The 19,373-nt window shown below is 45.8% G+C and overlaps 1 protein-coding gene across 7 annotated transcripts in view; it reads left to right on the top strand.

Annotated features, from left to right (window-relative positions):
* The window catches only part of LZTS3 (leucine zipper tumor suppressor family member 3), a 140,515-nt gene that overhangs the window by 108,799 nt on the left and 12,343 nt on the right, over positions 1-19,373 (top strand). For 3 of the 7 annotated variants that reach the window (XM_024193796.2, XM_024193795.2, XM_024193793.2), the window contains exon 2: positions 3,123-3,280. The exons of the other annotated variants lie outside the window; for them this stretch is intronic. The gene's annotated coding sequence lies outside the window, so the exon portion shown is untranslated. The remainder of the gene's footprint in view (positions 1-3,122; positions 3,281-19,373) is intronic. 7 annotated transcript variants of the gene reach the window in all.

Raw genomic sequence — 19,373 nt, 5'->3', positions numbered from 1 at the left:
CTTGCACATCAGATAAAATTGAACTGACTTTCGTTTGACCTGTTTGCTTTCGTGAAGGTGATGCTTTTTCCATTTCTAGGCGGGAGCAGCTGGGGAAGAGTCATGGGAGGCTTCCATTCAAAAAACAACAACAACAAAACCTAGCTCTCATGGTTGCAAAGTTGGCCCTATGTATGTGAGCACAGCATAAATTTATGCAGTGCTGTCTGCCTGAGTCTTCAGGCTGACCGCGCCCATGCTGCCACTGCTACCCGGTCAGTTTTCACAGCTGCCAGTCAGAACCCTGTGGTCAGCTACGAAACTGACAAGAATCAGGTCAAGTGTTGCTGGTTGGGAATGCTTGGAGCAGCAGGAGGGGTAGAGTCTGGATAATACACTTGTGACTTCTCTGCTTGGGAGTAATGCAGCCATCCAGATTCAAGCTGATTAAAAACCTTTACAGCCCAGCCTGCCATCACCTAGCCCCTATAGGATTTGTGTGTGTGTGTGTTTTGCACAGCCCGATGGACTCTTGTATGATTACATAATTGTCAGGAACACTTTCCAATCCTAGATTAGTTGTTTAGGTGCACTAGTGCCCCTTTACTCTTCCTCTTTCCCCTACTCCCTCTGTTCTCTTCTCTTGCTGCCCACATGATGACTCTCCTCTGTCCCTTGATGGCTCCCTTTATCCTCCCATGCTGGCTCGTTCCCCTTCCCGACTCATGCTTACCAACCGTCCTGTGAGCGCCAGTAGTGGCTGGCTGCCTACCACAGAGCAATCAGAGATGGCATGTGTTTTCCCAATTTCTGCTGGGTGGCCTGGGAAAGGAGCATGGATGTGGGGCTGCCCTCCTGTGAGCAGCTTGTGGGAGCAGGAGGGGAAAACAGTTGACTGGGAGAAATTATTTTATTCACCAGGAGAGTACATGTGAGCAAGACTGCCTCCCAAGGGAGCTGTGATCTCTTCACAGAGTGTTTGTTATGATGGTATGGAAAGCATTGTTATGATGACCCCCTCCAGCTACTTCCTTCTGAAAGGAGGCTGAAAAAACTAGGACTGTTTACCTGAGAGAGAGTGATGAAGGCATTAAAAAGTAACAATTGATCTAGAGAAGATGGATTGAGCTCTGCTATTCGTCCTTCCTCTTAATACAAGAACAAAGGCACGTTCAATGAAACTGAAAGGGGGCAAGTTTGCAAATTGAGTAAACGGAATATTTTATATACAATGAACAGCTAACCTGTGGAACTCATTGCCACAAGCCATTGGTGAGGCAAAGAGCTTAGCAGGAGTCAGAAGCTTGTCTGCCTAGAGCAGCAGATTTCTGTCTCCACGGAGGCGCTGAGCCATCAGAGGTTGGGAGTAACCTTGTATCTTCAAGTCTTGTTTTGTTTCTTTTAAATAACTTAAAATAATGGAAGCGTTGTGAGAAATCCATTTTCCATGGAAAAGGGAGGGTAAACTGGCGAGCACATGTGGTTTGTATCACTGTCCCTCTCTGGAGAGAGTCAGGATTTCTCAGCTGTGTGACTTAGTCCCTATACAGCTAATGCTGAGTCTCCTTTAGCTTAGGTGGTAGGGGCCTGTGCTCTTGGAATAAGCGGAGCTGAGTTCTATCCCTACTGTCACCATGATGTTCAGCATTGACCATCACGTGTCACACGGGCAACCGTGAAGTCCTAGGAAACCAAGTAACAAACCCAAATGAGTACAAAATACTTGTGGAGGGGCTATGAATGCAGGGTCCAGAGTGATGTCATGATGTGAAAAGTTGAGTAATGGACTATTTTTAGCGAGAGGATATCAGACTGGATGGAGCATTATCCAGCTCCAGTATGGCATTTCTTAGGGCCGAGGTCATGTATTGCGTTTGTGTGTAGCACCCTTCATCCCGAAGGATTACAATACACTCTACAGCTACACAGGAGTCAGTTCTGCCACTGTAATGCTGCCAGGAGGTGTTGAACACTCCCCAGCTGTGTAGGACAGAAAGTGAAAAATAACTTGCCCAGCTGAAACTTCAGGGAGAGCTTAGATGGGCAGAATGTGCCCAAATAAGAATCTGGGGCTCACATCCTCAGTCTTGCGAAAAACTCCATGGGAACTAGCTCCATGAGTGCTCAAGGCTTGCTCCTGTCCCCTGTAAAACATACTGGCTCTTCTGCAAAGTGTTAAGTGGGTTCTGATGCATCAGGGAGAAATTCTCTTGCTTGAATGCAATTATCTAAACATGATACAAGAGGGGGAAAAAAACTTATGACACAAGAAAGTTACTCCTAAGATAACAGTGAATATTTTTAAGATTCACAGCTCACTTGTTACTAGAGTAAATGGCAGAATCTTTTTGGGGTCACTACAAAACTCTCTCTAAATCACCCCTTTCCAAAGTGAGATTCACCCAGTCACTGCCCGTCCAGAGAAACCCCAGTTAGTCAGTCAAGATGAGCCTGATTCAAGTCCGACTGGAGTCAGGATGGTTCATTTCATTTGGAGTTAGATTGAACTCTTGGTCTGTTGAATATTGTCTCTTGCTCCTGATTCCCCTTTTCCCCAGTTTTAATAATAGGTCAGATCTGTAGTGTGGCTGGCCATCAAAGGCCTGATTCAAAGGCCATTGAAGTCAACAAAAAGGTTCCTAGAGACATCAGTGGGCTTTGCATCAGACCCCAGGTGAGCACAATACTTACTTAGGTTGTAAGCTCTTTGGGGCAGGGCCTACTTAGCACAATGGGGCCTTGTTCCCTGGTTGGTGACCTCCAGGCACAACCACAATACACATAATAAGTCTGATTGATACACCTGGTTGGGAGCAGGATGGCTCCCTGGAAATCACAGCCCTTTTACTACTAGGCAGTAACTGGGATCATAGAATCATAGAATACCAGGGTTGGAAGGGACCTCAGGAGGTCATCTAGCCCAGCCCCCTGCTCAAAGCAGGACCAATTTCCAGACAGATTTTTTTGCCCCAGATCCCTCTGGCCCCCTCAAGGATTGAACTCACAACCCTGGGTTTAGCAGGCCAGTGCTCAAACCACTAAGATATCTGCCCCAGGAAGGCCCAGTGGATTAGATGCACTTCATTTGCCTAGTTGCGGTAGCCAGTTTGGTGGTTCACAAAGCACTTCTTTATATCTTTCAGAGTCTGTTTCAAGTGGCACCGATGGGATTTTTACACATGTAACTCCTAATGCATCCAAATCTGCCTGTGAAGAGAGAGAGAGACAGCTCAGTCTCAGCATAGTTCCATCCGGGACTTGGCAAAAGGACTGATGCTTCAACCGCTCTAAAGGTTTGGAGGTCAGTTTAGATGAGCACCCTGAAGTTTGGTTGTTTGGCCGGACTTTTTGCGAGCTGTCAGAACCCTATATCCTGTTTGAGTCCATCCTCCTGCAGAGAGCTCGATTTCCACCCTTTTCCCAGGAGCTTTCAATTTGTGTTTTGTTGTTTGGGGTTCATTGGTGCATCTTAATACAACCCAGAATCCGGGCTAGGTGCTCTACGGACAAGTAGCAAAGACGACTCATAGTCTCAGCCCAAAAGAGTTTGCAGTCAAAGTGTCCGGATGCAACAGATGGACCAAACAGACACGTAGGATACAGGAAGGAGAATTGGGAGGAAGAAATAACCATAAAACAGAGTCTGTTAGAAATCTCAGCTTTAAACTTGAAAGCTTGCCTCTCTCACCAGCAGAAGTGGGTCCAATAAAAGATATTACCTCACTCACCTTGTCTCTCTCACCAGTGCCAGACAGGAGTGACTTGTCGGTATAATGGCAGAATGGTTCTGATATATAGGACCCTACCTGAAAACCTAAATCTGCAAAACTGGTCTGGAAATATTATACTATTATTATTATTTATGCATTACTTGTATTGCAGTAGTGCCTAGGAACCCGAGTCATGGACCAGGACCCCATTGTGCTGGGCACTGTCCAAACCAGAACAAAAAGACCATCCCAAAGCGCTTATACTCTAAGTATAAGACAAGAGATTACAGATGGATAAAAAGCTCTCTAGTACATTCAAGGCTACTGTATGTTAACACTCTTAATGAACGGTCCAGGAGACAAAAAATTTTATTTAATAAGCCTTTTTTATATTAACAGTAAGGGGGACAGCACAGTCTGGTGGCTGAACATGGGACTGTGACTTTAGGAGTCCCCAGTGCCATTCCCATCTCTCTCTCTCTCGTGCAGAGTCACGGATAGCTCTGTGCCTCAGTTTCCCTATCTATAAGACGTGAGTAGAAATACTACAGTACTGCACAGGGGTGTTGTGAAGGTCTTTTCATCCATGTAGCGTGCTCTGAGCTCCTCAGATGGAAAGATCACAGAAGGGCAAAATGTTAGTCAAGGAATTCAGATGTGCCTGCTTACAGTTTGCTACCAATTGACATTAACCGGTTTCTTGTTGAACTCTGACTGCAAGACACTGCTTGGCTGTTCCAAACAGCACTTTAATGTCAGCAAAGCCTTTTATATGAGCAGGTTCTCAGTTAGCTGCTGTTTGTGGAATCCCTCCCTCTTGCCTGACTGCCCTGTGAAAGCCAAAGACCAAACGGGCACGGCCTTTCTTGTTAGTTTTGAGAGCCTGCTCAATACAACTGGGCTCTGGGCTTTCAAAGAGCTCTGTTACAAAGGGCTTTTGCTCTGTTTTCCTTGAGATTCACTTTTGAAAATGGACATTGATGAAACAGGGTGGTGTTTTTCATTTGTCTCGCAGGGAAAGTATTGTAGCTGGATGGGTAGATTTGATTGTCAGCTCTGTGTATTGGAAAACCTTACTCGGGCTTCCAGTCCTGCGTTCCTTGCACATCCAGAGCTCCTTCAGTGGGGGTTTCGGGTGTGCAGGAAATTAAGCCTCAATGCCCATGGAAGCTACTGGGAGCGATGGATGTACCAGGAATGCCATCTAGCTCTTTGTGGGGGAGAGCAGGAGACTGGGGCTGACTGCAGGTTTGAGTATAGTTGCAGGCAGGCTGAAAATACAGCAGGGACAGCGTTTTGCCCCTGGCTTCAATGGAGGCAGGCTTTCACCCAGAGTTTGTTTGCTTTAGACACAACAAATCCTGCATCGTGGCAGAGGGTTAGACTAGATGACCCTTGCAGGCACCTTCTAACCAGGGCCGGCTCCAGGCACCAGCGTAGCAAGCAGGTGCTTGGGGCGGCCAACGGAAATGGGCGGCACGTCCGGGTCTTCGGTGGCAGGTCCCTCAGTCCCTCTCAGAGGGAAGGACCTGCTGCCGAATTGCCGCCGAAGAAGGAAGCGGCAGCGGTAGAGCTGCCGCTGAAGTGCCGCCGATCGCTTGGGGCAGCAAAAACGCTGGAGCCGGCCCTGCTTCTAACCCTATGGTTCTATGATTGCTTACATAGGTTCTGTCGCCTTTCAGAACTTTCTTCCAACTTCAAAAACAGCTCAGTTAGACTTGAGGGCAAAGAATTGTAGAAAGGTCATAATTTGTGTTTTAAGATGAATTACTCCGTACTCATATGCAGTTCTCTTATTTGGTTGGTCTTGCCCTTTAACATACAACTGTGCTCTGAAAAGTGGCTTTGTAAAAATGCTTTTGTGGGACTCCATGGTTGTGCCTCAGTGGTTCCCGATCAAACGTGCTCACTCCATAAGCAAAACCACAAGTTTTCCAGCTGCCGGCCCTGCAGCCTCAGCCTGGGGTCTGAGAGTCCTGCCAGGTTCAGGAGAACAGTGAGGAAGGTGATTTTTACCTCCTGTGGACTGCATTGATGAGACTGAGACTGGAATACTGTGTCCAGGTTTGATGCCCACATCACTTAAAAGGGCTGTTGAAAAAATTGGAGAGGGTGTAGAAATAAGCCACAAAAAATATTTGAGGGCTGGAGAAAATGCTTTACAGTGAGAGACTTAGAAAGCTGAATCTGTTGCGCTTGAAGATTGAGCGCTGACTTGATTACAGTGTATAAGTACCTTCAAGGGGAGAAATTACAGGTATTTTAGGGCTCTTTAATCTAATCTAGTGGAGAAAGGCACAACAAGAACTAGTGGCTGGAAGCTGAAGCCAGACACATTCAAATCAAAAATAAGGCACAGTTTTGTAACGGTGAGGGTGATCAAGGGAAGTGGAGGAGTCACCATTTCTTGATGTCTTCAAATCAAGACTTTCTGGAAGAGGCTTTAGTCAAACACAAGTTATTGAGCTCAATGCAGAGGCAACAGTGAGATTCAAGGGCCTACGGTACACAGGTCAGACTAGATGATTTTGTGGTCCTTCTGGCCTTAAACTCTTGTGAAACTTTACTTCTCATGCAGCATTACTAGTGGTAAAGGTTCTACAGGTCAGGTGATGCTTTCAGATTATGCCTTTAGTGACACCTGTGAAACCCATTGCCTTCCCCTGGCATGGATGCAACTGATTGGAATTTAGTTAAGAATTTTGTTGATGAAAGAATAGGATCCAGTTTCCTCTCCCTCGAACCACACCGAGGCCCGACCCACCATGTTCAGGTTCTGGTCCAAACTCTCTCCCAAAGTTCAGGAGAGGCATGTTGTAGCTGGGGTTTTGCCTTAGTCAGCTATTCCCCACCCCCAGTTAGAACCAGGTCCAATGCCTATTGAAATCTGTGTGAGTCTTTCCGTTGACTTCACTGGGCATTGGATCAGGCCTCTAGTAACTAAGCTTGAGCAATGATAGTTTGGGATTTGCTCTGATTCAGCTCTCACCATAATAATGACGGATGAGCACAGCTGGAATGGCATGCAGTGAGTGCACGATCCTCTGTCATCCCTGCATACAGTAGGCTAGTAAAGTAGCAGTCGTTTCATTACCTGCAGGTGTTGTACTCAGCCTTGTGTTATTACCGTTGGGCAGATCCATTGGAGATTTGTCAAGATGTCGTGTTCTGTACAAAAACCCGAGAGCATTAAAGAAATGAGGCCTGAATAGCCCAGCTCTGCAGTCAGCAAGGAAGGAGCTTCCGCGAAATACGGGAAATAGCAGAGCAGCTTAACTCTTCAGCTAAACTCCAGTGCACCCTGTCCCGGAGCATGGATGTGTGTGTGCTCCCTCTACTCGATGGCGCGGTGCTGCTCCTCTACACATCAGGGCCCATTCCTTTGAAAAAGTAGCAGGACTCTTTCTTTAGCTGAAATCTGGGAACATGCGTCGTTGGAGCTTGAGGTTGTAGTTTCTCTTCCCCATGTCCCAGGTGTGTACACACACACACAGACACACACACACACTATTCTACTGGCTGATCTCCGGTCCCACTAACTGATACCGCTAACAGTGCTGGGGAAAGGGGGATCTCAGGACATTTTGGCAGGGACAGAGTAAATTACTTTTCATGATTTTTAACTGTGTTTCCTCTCCAGCATTTGTTAATATTGCCCTAGACTCTTTGTTCTCTACTAAATCTGTCCTCTTCCATATAGTAATCTATCTCTCGCTCGTCCCTCCACTTCTGTGTTTCAAATGGAGCTGAAATTAACATGGCCCTTTCCGTTTAACATCACTTACTTTTATTTCTACAGTACATCATGCCAGAATGAGCCATTGTTCCTCCAAGCAGAACAACTCTCTAGGAATAGTGTCATCTATTTAATTACTGCTGTAGAACCAACAGAGGAAGCACTAAATATTATGTTTATATGTAGGTCCTACAAAAATGTGGCCAGCATGTTTATTGGTAATAGAATGTTTGATTTAAAAAAAAAATTAGCTAATGAGGGCCCAGAAAACTCTCTCTATTGATTATAACTATTATTAAAATGGGGCAGATATTTGACCTTCAAATACCCTTGACAACAACCCTATACTTTAAAAATCAAACAGGGACCCCCATGCTTTTGTGTTGGTGCAAATTCACTGAATTTTTCAGGCTGGTTATTAGAATTTTGTATTCCTGAGATAGCAGGTTGATTCCTTTCAGCAGCTGGAATGGTACCGAGGCTAGGTATGTCTCCCAAATTTGTTTGTAGTTACAGTGTTAACAATTAACCTACTAGATCAGAAATAGTGAGGTCTTTATAATCTGGCCTAGTTCGCTGTTCACCTGCTTATCTGAAAGCTTTTTTTAAAAAATGCAAATGATTATAGACTTTGCAAACGAATTTGCCTAAAGCAGGTCTGACTATACAAGAGTAATCTAATCAACATTATTATTATTGTAGCACCTAGAAGCTGCAACTGAGATTGGAGCTCCATTGTGTCATGCGCTGCACAAATACATAGTCAGAGACCATTGCTGCCCTAAAGAGTTCATGAGCTAAATAAGCCAGAGGTTGGCAGTAAGAAGTCTGATCATCCTTAGTTCACAGATAGGAAACTGAGGCACAGAGAGATTAAGTGACTTGCCCACAGTCCCACATTGAGTCTGTGGCAGAGCCAGAAATTGAACCCAGATCTCCTGAGGCCCAATCTAGCATCTTAACCACAAGATGATATTTCCTCGCCACTTTTAGAATTTAAGGCACTCCTACTGCAGCGATGGGCATGCAATATATTCCCAGGCAGATAGAAGGGTGATTGTATTAATTAGATATTGGGCTGGTAGGATGTTAGGGCCATCTTTTCTATCACAACATTAGAGAGTTAATTTGGGGTCTGTGCACTTTTACAAAAGGATTTGCTGGGGAGCCCGCTCCACTATAATCCATCCGGACAAAGGAATTCCTCTCCAGCTTTTACTGAACACACAAAAAGAGTTCAGATTGAAATACTCGGAAATGGAAAGTTAGATCAACATTAATTCTGGAAAGGTTCCCTTGTCCTCCTTTTGTGTTTGCATAAAGCCTCTTAATCCAGGTTTTCATTTAAAGCCCCTTGGTAACCAAATGCCCTTTTGGGGGAGGGGGTGAAGAGCTGGTTCAATATTGATTTTTGGCTTAGTCATTTTTGTAGGATGCATCCTGCTGTTAAGATAAACATAACACAGGAGCGAGGATTGTAGTGAATGGAAAACCTCTCTCTCTCTGTCTCCCTGATGCTTGGTCCAGTTGTGTGCTGTGGATGGGATACAACACAGACACAGGTCAGTCGCTAACAGGTTGCTTTGCCGTCCGGGCCCGGTCTTGATTCCCAGTCTGAGATGACTTCTGGCTGGTATGTTCTGATGCCCTCTCACCTGGGTCTCCCCTGCATCACCGTAGGGTAACTCAGACTATTTCAGGCTGCCATCGTGGTATAATGGAGGGAAGTCTGTTCCAAAGTGGGCCAAGCTTAAAACCTATTAGACAGAAGGGACAATCTAAACAGACAAGCAAAATGTTCTGGGTTGTAGATTCGTAGATTCCAAGGCCAGAGGGACCATTGTGATCATCTAGTCTGACCTCCTGTATAACACAGGCCAGAGAACTTCCCCACAGTAAATTCCAAGAGCAGATCTTTTAGGAAAGCATCTATCTGTCAACTCTTGTTTAAAAACTGTAGGGTTCAGCACAACATAGTTCAGAGCAGCATTGGTGGAGGGAAGGGGTCTCACTTGGGCACCTAAAATCATGGCCAACATTTCCAAAAGTGGCTTCTCACAGCCATCTAGCGTTTTGAAGATGGGATAAAAAAAGATAATAGAAGTCTAAGAGAAGGACGGATGGTCTTGTGGTTAAGGCTCAGATCTAGAAGCAGTAAATATGTAGCTAACAGCTATATCCCAGTAGCTTTTGAGAGGAGACTAGAGTAAGGTAGAAAAGCCTCCAGAGTCTCAGTCCACAGCCTGGGATCAGTTCCTGGCTCTGCCACAGACTTCCAGGATGACTTTGGGATCTCTCTGACTCAATTCCCCATCTGTTAAAGGAGATGATCATGCTTCCCTTCTCCCACCCTGGGCCCATGTTCTCTATTTAAATTGTCAAGTCTTTGGTGCAGGGACTATCTCTTAACGCGTGAATGTACAGTGCCTAGCACAATGCAACTCTGATCTCAGATATCGCCTCTAGACTCTGCTGTAATATCAGTCACGGACCCTGTGACTGTCCCTATGTATCTGGGGTTTTGTGCAGCCCCCGTGGCATGGCGTTGGGTGTACTTGAAATGTGACCGAAAGTAAGGGCACTAGGGACCCTCGTCAGAATGTTTTCCAGCCTTTCCTCCTTCCGCTCAACCAAGAGTGAAGTTTCGTGACCACTTTCTCTCTGGGGAGCTGCCCTGCGGAGGGAAGGTGCCAACCGGGCAGTGGTCAGGCTCCCCAGGAACTGGCTACAGCCGAATAAATTCCGTTTAGCCGGACGACACGAACCTGGCATAGCCCCAAAGCCCTAGAGAGGGGTGTGTACGACGTGCAGATGACAAACACCTGTTCCCAAGCTGGTAGGTTAGTTCCAGATGTTTTTCGTAGCTCTGTGCTATACCCTGCAGGGCCAGGCCTAGGAATCGGGTGTTCGTCCATTCAGGAACAAAGGTCCTGCAGCCTTGGCATCTGTGCCATGTTCCTAGTCCTGTCCCTGCCCAGTTCCCAGGGGCATCCCGTTCTGCTCGAGGGATGCATCAATCATATTCTTCTTTAACAGCCAGCAGCACCTCAGTCTGTAGCAGAAGAGTGGGACCACATGGATCCTCTTCTACCTCCCCCTTCCAGACCAGACATCTGCTACTTAGACACCGTTCCCCTCTCCACCAGGCAGAGTGGAGGAATGGTCCCTAAGCAGAAGAATTTCTATGTGCTGGTCAGTGGGGAGAATCTCATGAGGCCCAGCAGAGCTGGGAACACTAGATCTGCTTTTCTGATCTGTTTCTCTAGGAGGGAGGCCGTGTGGTTCAGTGGCTAGTGTACAGGCCTGAGAGTTAGCAGACTTGGTTTCTAGTCCCAGCTCTGCCACCAGCTCAGTGTGTGACCTTGGATGAGTTACTTCCCCCCTTTTGTGCCTCAGTTTCCCTGTGATGGGCTAATGATTCTAGCCCATTTTTTATATCTGTGGATGAAAAGCTCTATACAGCAATTATATTATCTACCAAGGCATTTCTAATGAGTCTATCCCCATGGTATCTAGGCAGCCTATTTCCACAGGGCCTCATCCACTCAGAAGGCAGATTTGGCAGCCAAGGGATCTCTGTAAAGAAGGAGCCTTGCTGAATGTGGAGATGATATCATTAAAGCCTTTGTTTGATGTCACGTACAGTTGATAGGCAGGCTGCTGACTCCCCTCACTTTGGGCTTGTCTACACAGCATTGCAGTCAGTGCAAGCTAGGGGGCGTGGTTTCTAGCGCACACTAACTGCCCCATGTAGACCCTGCTGGTGCACTCTAAAAGGTATCTAGTGCATGTTAATGTAGTCCTGTTTGAAACGGGACTACATCAGTGCAAACCATGTACCTTTTAAAGTATGCCAGCAGGTTCTGTATGGGGTGGCTGGAGCAGTCTACAGTTCATACCCCCATAGACTGCACTGGGGCACCATGTAGACAAGCCTTTTGTCCTGTTCACACATCTGACCACAGGAAAACCCTCATTTCTTCTGGGGTGACCGTCATTATTTCTTCACTATGGCAATGGGAGCCAGGCACAAAGGAGCCAGACTTCAACTCAGCTAGTAATTTGCAGTTCCTTTCTTGGCCTAATTAGCAGTGAGAGCTGCCATCCCATTGTCCTACTTTCCAAGAGAGCTTGTTTCTTTAAGAACATAAGAAGGGCCATACTGGGTCAGACCAAAGGTCCATCTAGCCCAGTATCCTATCTTCCGACAGTGGCCAATGCCAGGTGCCCCAGGGGGAATGAACAGACAGGTAATCATCAAGTGATCCATTCCCAAACTTCTGGCAAACAGATGCTAGGGACACCATCCCTGCCCATCCTGGCTAATAGCCATTGATGGACCTATCCTCCATGAACTTATCTAGTTCTTTTTTGAATCCTGCTGTAATCTTGGCCTTCACAACATCCTCTGGCAAGGAGTTCCACAGGTTGACTGTGTGTTGTGTGAAAAAAGGCTTCCTTTTGTTTGTTTTAAACCTGCTGCCTATTAATTTCATTTGGTGACCCCTAATTCTTGTGTTATGAGAAGGAAAAAATAACATTTCCTTATTTACTTTCTCCACACCAGTCATGATTTTATAGACCTCTATCAAATCCCCCCTTAGACGTCTCTTTTCTAAGCTGAAAAGTCCCAGTCTTATTAATCTCTCCTCATACAGAAGCCGTTTCATACCCCTAATCATTTTTGTTGCCCTTTTCTGAACCTTTTCCAATTCCAATATATCTTTTTTGAGATGGGGCGACGACATCTGCACACAGTATTCAAGATGTGGGCGTACCGTGGATTTATGTAGAGGCAATATAATATTTTCTGTTTTATTGTCTATCCCTTTCTTAATAATGCCCAACATTCTGTTTGCTTTTTTGACTGCCGCTGCACATTGAGTGGATGATTTCAGAGAACTATCCACAATGACTCCACGATCTCTTTCTTGAGTGGTAACAGCTAATTTAGACCCCATCATTTTATATGTATAGTTGGGATTATGTTTTCCAAACACTCAAGTCCTTGGCTTAGTTACTTTGTCCTGTGCCATCCCGAGTGCATTGCATGGGAAGGCTGAAGTCCTGATGCATTAACCTGTCCAAGTTTTGGTGTCTTTGGGTGGATGTCTTCTCTCTTGGGTGCTCTTTTCATGAGAGCAAGGGCCATATTTGGTCATGCAGATATATAGCTCCACTCCCAGCAGATCAGACAGCAAGAGATGGTGAAAGAGACGCTTGCAAAGGAATATTATTCTTCCAGGGACATTCTCAGCTGCCCATCTGCAGCTAACTTGTGCTACTCCAGTCATACAAAGAGACCCTAGTGGAAGCATAAGGTCTAGCCCAGTGAATGTGAATGCATATTGCTACAGGCATAGATACAGGGACCAACATGGTCTGTGACTGCGCTATATCTTGGGAACCCCGTAATCACACTGGGGAGCAGTTACTTGTTTGAGTAGTCACACTGAATTAATCGCTGACCAGTGTGAACAAGGGGGATTGTGGTTTGAATGGGAGCATTCCGCCGTAGCCGTATTTAGGGAGTATATGCACCGTGCTACCCTGCAGCAGCGCAGCTTTAAAGGACAGGGATGAGGAGTGCCCAGCCAGTTGGTTAAATGCCCAAGATTCCTAATCCTTCAGTGAGTGACACACCTAGACAAAGAAATGCCCCTTACATCACATCCTAAGCACCAAATCCTGAGAGGTGCTGAGAGCTGGGTGCTCAGCATGTTTGCAAATCAGTCCTAAGTTTAGGCACCGTTTGTTGAACATCTTAGTTATCATGTCCCTAGTAACTCCTTAGTGATAGTGATATTTTAGCCCTCCAGCCACTCGGCTGCAGAAATCCCTTCTCGTTAACTCACTCCGAGGTAGTTGAGAAGCCAGGTATTTTAGTCTGTGTACGTTAGGTGCTTCCCAACACCATGGTATCTGAGTGATTATGGGAACAGAGTTTGGTGGACTGGATCCAGTTTCAAGCATGCAGGTGTTCACATCACAAGCCCACCATCAACTGGCAACCAGACTAGCCTCCGTACTGGCAGTCTCAGAAGCGAAGCCAAGGAATGAGTGGGCTATGAAAAAGGCTCTATCCTCCCACCACTAGAGGAAACTGTTCCAGGCAAAGGTTGTGTATATGGAACAGCATGGGAGAATACTGCATTTCCGCTCCCATTGCTGTACCATATTAGGCAGCCGGGTCTGTACATTGGTTCTGTACTGGTATCACTATTCCATGTAGGAGTGTGGCTGTTTTGATTTAAAGAAACAGTTATACCCATACACCCTACATTTCTGGGAATACGCTATACCAGCATAAGCACCTTATATATAAACTGTGTCCATACTGGAGGTGGGGGAGTGTACCACTTTAACTGTACCAGTACAGTTATACATCTTTTGATTGTAGACAAGGCCCTTAGTGCAGAATGTCAGTCCCCCGGGCTGTCAATATGGCACCTTTCATTGACACCTCACCCACGTAATGAACACCGCAAAGGCTTCGTACAGCTCTAGATGTGTGGGGGAGGGGTAGAGGAAGGCCACGTGGAAGGCCACGTGGAGTCAAGTGACGCTTTTCTGGCTATAGGTTCTTTTGACCTGATGCAAACAGACTTTGGAACCTCTGCATTCCATCTCTCCTCCATGACTCCACGGTTTTTCTTTTATTTATTTATATGCGGAGCCAGATTTGCCTCTAGATCTGCAGTCTTGATGTTAAATGGCACAAGAGACTTTTTCATGTCATAGAGATGAGAGCTATTTATGAACATAGTAGGCAGTCTAAATTATGGAGGCACCACAGCACCCCCATAGTTAGGGTTGCCTAGAGACGTACACGAAAAAGAGGCTTTAAATTTCTTTGTTTGAATAATTTAGTGTAACTTCCCTAAACGTACAGCACTTAGGGCCCAACCCTGCAAAGATTTAAGCATATACTTAACTCTACTCTTGTGAGTAGTCCCAATGGAGCCAATAGAATATTTCACATGAGTAAAGTCAAGCATATGAAGAAGTATTTGCAGGATCAGAGAGTCTGATCCAGCTCCAGTTAAGTCAATAACAGTCTTTCCACGTACTTTGAGGAGTGTTGGATCAGGTCCAAAATGAATCTACAAGTAACTCTGTAATTAGTTGGAGTTATAATCCATTATAAATTACCCGTTTTGAATTTTTGAGTGGAGCGAGTCCAACTTTTTTTTCCTCTCATTCCTCTTGCAATTAAATGGCTGATGTTTGAGATTTAATAGTTAATTTACTGCCCAAGAGACTGTTTGGATGTATATATTATCAAGTTTGCTAGTTCGTTATGGCACGGCCAATTCCTGTCTTAATGTAACTCACAAACCTCTTAATGATTTGACAGAGTTTACTTTGGTCATACCGTAGTCTTGTCCCTAATTATGTTTTCCTTATAATTATTTTGTACAGTAGGAAGAAAATTACTGTTTGATATATTTATATATGACTTTTGAGCGGGTTCTATAAAGAAACATGGGATTAAATAGATAGATGATATCCGGGTAGCCTTTAACAGTTCAGGTAACTTTTTTTCATTTTTGTAGACCGCACATGGTTGGATGAAAGCTCAAACTTTTTACAATCTTTGTATGAAAAATAACAAAAATAATTAACTGCATTACAGTTTAATGGGCCATATCCTCAGTTTGATCTACACTGATTTATACTAGCTGAGGATCTGGCCCTAGGCTGCTAAAGGCAATTTAAGATCAGACATGTCCTTATTGCAGGGGTAGAGAGAGGGTTATTTGGGTGCTGATGACTGAGGATTTTTGCACGTAATGGTCTGTGTGCCTGAACTGAGAATTAAGCCTTGTATCAGAATTGTTTATGTAACCTCTGCTTGTGAGTTCCATATTTGAATTCTGGGTATTTTTTAAGGCTGTGTTTAATGGTGCTTCTTTTGAAGCACTACGCTGGAATTGAATGAAGTTTTTGGTTGGTTACTTGTGACCTCTCTGTTGCCACTCAAGAAATTCATGGTATGCAACCGTGGAGTTTGATGACAATTGCAAGGACAGAGTCTCTCCTTCCTATTCCAATAGCACAGTCCCCCTAATACTTGTGTTAAAGGGGAATTCTCTGCAGCTATTAACAGTATAAGGTCCGTGACCCATGGCTGAGCAGTTCTTATTCCATCCACTAGAGGTCAATAGTATACCATCCCATTCCTGAGCATATTTAAGGCATTATTTTATTGAAATACCATAGACAAAGAGGCCTTCTGTCCACTGTTCTCAGCAGATGTGAGCAAACTCCACTGCAGCCGACACCAAGTTCATTAAAAAGCCATTAGCCTCATGAAATCTTTCTTTTTTTCTCCAGCAAATATTTGTAACGAAGGCAAAAGTTCTCTCCTCAGTGACTAACATCAAAGCTGTGTTGCATGAAGGTTTGGGATAGTTGAGGTAACCATCCCAAGATTCATAGGCTGATCTGAAGCTTATCTGAGCCTCTCTGCTTAAGAAATCAGGTTGGGAACCTCATGTGAACTGTGTTTCTGTTTTTTGCCAGCGAGGTATGGAACACTGCAAGACAGCATCTGTTATGGTATTTAATGAGCAGTGTGTTCTCTGGGAAGGACTGTTATACACTCATCTGTGATCCCAAAAGGAGACAAATCAACCAAACAGGGCCAAAGAGTGAGGTAATTAGTTTTAACCTCAGTCTTCTCTTCATGGGACTTTGTCTGAGGAAGGACTGAGGTAAAAACTGACCTAAAATCAAAGCTGGTCTTTTTTTTTTTTTTTCCCCCAAACCAATTTTTTTCCCTTAAAAAATGACTTTTTTCCAAAACAAAATTTTTGCATAAACAGTCATCAACATTTTTGAAGTTTTTCAATTTCTCCGTGGAAAATGGAGTGCTTTTTATACTCTTTTCAAAGTCTATTGTTCAAAAGGTTACCGACAGAGATTTCAAAATGCTTCATTTGCCAAAACTTGACTTTTCAGAAACAAATATATCAACAGCCATTTTGATACCAGTCTTCATGTTTTCCATTAAAATTCCAGAGGAAAAATTCATATTTAAAAAAAAAAAAAAAAAAAGTGGGAGGGAGAGGCGTCCCTTTCAAACCCTTCAAAGCAAAAACATGTTGGCTATTTTGAAATGTTTCAAGAAGTAGGTGTTTGTGTTTTCTAACCAGAGGGCTCGATTCGGTGAATAGCGCTTTACTCCAGGAGCAGTCAGTGGAATTGCCGAAGGAAGGGCACAGAATCTGGCTCTGAACAAGGGCTGGCTGTCGGTCACTATGTGTGAGGGGCTCGGGTGTTGGCTTCTTTCTGGGTGCCCACCGAGCAGAGAGTGGTGGTGAGAGTAACTTTGAATGGATGTCGTTCAGCCGCATGTTATGGGCCTGGGGTCTGCTATTTGCCCTCGTGTTGACAAGGCCTGTGGCTTTTCCTCTACCACAGGGATGGGCAGCTTTAAGGTAGGAGAAGGCCACAACATCCACTCAAATGCTTTGATGGGTTGTGTCCTGCCCAGAGGATGGGAGGAGTTGGAGAGCGAGCCCACCCCATATTCACCCCATGGCTCCTGTCCCACAGAGTTGGGCCCAGCTCCCTACTCGTCTCATTTGTCTCTCACCACAGAGCTACATGACGAGCAAGGTCCTCCCCCCAAGCATCCTTCCCTGCTCCCTTCCTGGCCCTGGCCAACCAGATCCCACCCCCAAGCACCTACCTGAATCCCAGCAGGCAAAGAGTTAACTCTTGGCTTAGACCTCACCCAGGTAGACAGGGCAGAGATGCAAAGTAGGGATGGAGGCTGAAGGCCTAATCAGGCCCTTGGAGTCAAGCACTCTGCCCACTGGACTCAGTGGAAAGATAGATCCCCCAAGCGCAGCTTTATAGGAGCAGAGAGGCCAGGAGTCTCTAGGGAGGCAGGGCTCCCCTGTTGTTTGATTCCTGGGCTTTAGCCTGAGCCGGGCCTGGTTTCTTTTGTTGATGGCCGTGGTGGGCTGGCTCAGGGGGTTGCTTCGAGGACCCACTGACTTTTGGGTTAGCTCCTCATCTGGTGTAAGCTGCCATAGCGCCTTCAACTTAATGTTAGGATAGTTTTTCCACCAGCTGAGGATCTGTCCCTTGTCTCTGTTGCCAGTTGGAAGCCAGCCCAGGCTGGTGGTAATTGAAAGCTGTGGCCATCAGACTGGTAGCTTATAAGGAGTCAGGTGGTGGGTCTCAGGACAGTTCTCAGTGGGCAAGGGTTCACGTCACAAAAACCATCACACAGTGTTAGCAGTCTTGGTAAAGAGGCCAGGGCAGGACTTGGATACTACAGGGAAGAGGGCCATATAAGTACCCGGACTGATAAGTCCGGAAGGGGCCCTGGGGCTGTGAAGGTGGTCCCTGCAGGGCAGTGTGGGGCAAGCTTTCAGTGTCTCTGTGTTAGACAGTGCCTGGCACGAGAGAGCTGCCTTGGGGAGTGTTAACAGTCTGCTCCTTTCACCAGCACTAAATTGACACGCCATTTTTTTTTAAAAGGATAAAAGCGTCTCTCCGGTTACTTCATCTTGCCCTCAAAAAGTCAGTGTAAATGTCACCATGAAATTTACAAAGCTGATAACACTAAACTGGATTTCTTCCCCGAAACCCTGCTCACTTGATAGAGAACTTTGCATGGAAGTCGGTAACATTCTCTACCCTGGCCTAGAACTGGGACCTTGCAGTCACTCTGTGATATCAGCCACCGGCAGCTGGGATACCATAAAGGACAAGCGGCCTATAAAGACCAAAAATCCTCCAAAGTCATTGAAATAAAGATTACTCCTAAACACACATGTAATTAACTGAATGAAAAGTCTTCCCTGATTAGCATAATCCTCAGGCACAGGATGGGATGAGTTTTATTTGAGCCAGTTGATTTTTTTATGCATCACTTTCCTGGGTGATCGTGACAAACCAAGTCTCTGCAGTGCCTAGGAGACGGCTGGATTTATTGTGAGGCAGTGCTCTGTCATGGAGTTCCTGTCATGTTCTTCCTCGAGGCCTTATGTGATGCACAGTGAGGTGGATGCAACTGTTCACAACAGTGTAACCTACACTAACACTTTGTGGTTGTTTGTCCCCCTCTAGTGGCTACACCATCTGCAGAGGCTTATGAGTCAGCTACTGCCTCCGCTCACCCTTCACTCCAGTAGTAGAGGCTCATGCTTTTAAATCCAGAGGTCTTGGGTTTGAGCTCTACAGCAAGTAGGGTGACTAGACAGCAAATGTGAAAAATCGGGATGGGGGTGGGGGGTAATAGAAGCCTATATAGGAAAAAGACCCAAAAATCGGGACTGTCCCTATAAAATCGGGATACCTGGTCACCCTAACAGCAAGTCAGCCTGGGCAATGGTTACACCAGCACATGTGAGTGAAGGCTAATTTGCCCTGAGCGGCAGCAAGGCTCTAGCCCTACTGCAAAGGAGTCAGAAGCGCACAGGGTGAAAAAGGGGCATAGAATGGAAGTGTCTGAGGTGTGATCCTCATCATGATCATGAGGCATCCCTCTCAGGCCTAGCTTCTGCCGCTGGGCTGCAACAAGTTGGTGTCTGCACAGCAGTGCTCTCATTAATGCAGGGTCAGGGTCCCCAGCACTCCCCCATCTTCATCACTGCTGACACGTTGCATTCTTCACTGACCCTGGACATAGTTGGGTCCGGAGGGGGCGAGAAGACAAACGTGAATACACTTGCGCTCTCTTTCATTTATACAATGTTTTGTGCCTTAACCGTGCAGCGTCCCCACCCTGAACTGGCAGGGCCACCTCAAGTGTGTCTACGCTGCAGTTAAAAACCCGCGGCTGGCTTATCCCAGCTGATTCGGGCTCCGGCTAACAGGCTGTTTATTTGCAGTGTAGACGTTCAGGCTCGGGCTGAAGCCTGGGCTCTAGGACCCTGTATGGTGGGAGGGTCCCAGAGCTCGGGCTGCAGCCTGAGTCCGCATGGCTA

This window comes from Terrapene carolina, unplaced genomic scaffold (assembly GCF_002925995.2).
Source record: "Terrapene carolina triunguis isolate 2854851 unplaced genomic scaffold, T_m_triunguis-2.0 Scaffold66, whole genome shotgun sequence".
In the NCBI taxonomy this organism is placed as follows: Eukaryota; Metazoa; Chordata; order Testudines; family Emydidae; genus Terrapene; species Terrapene triunguis.
Note: the sequence above shows the minus strand (reverse complement) of the source record. Positions and strands in the feature narration are given on the sequence as shown.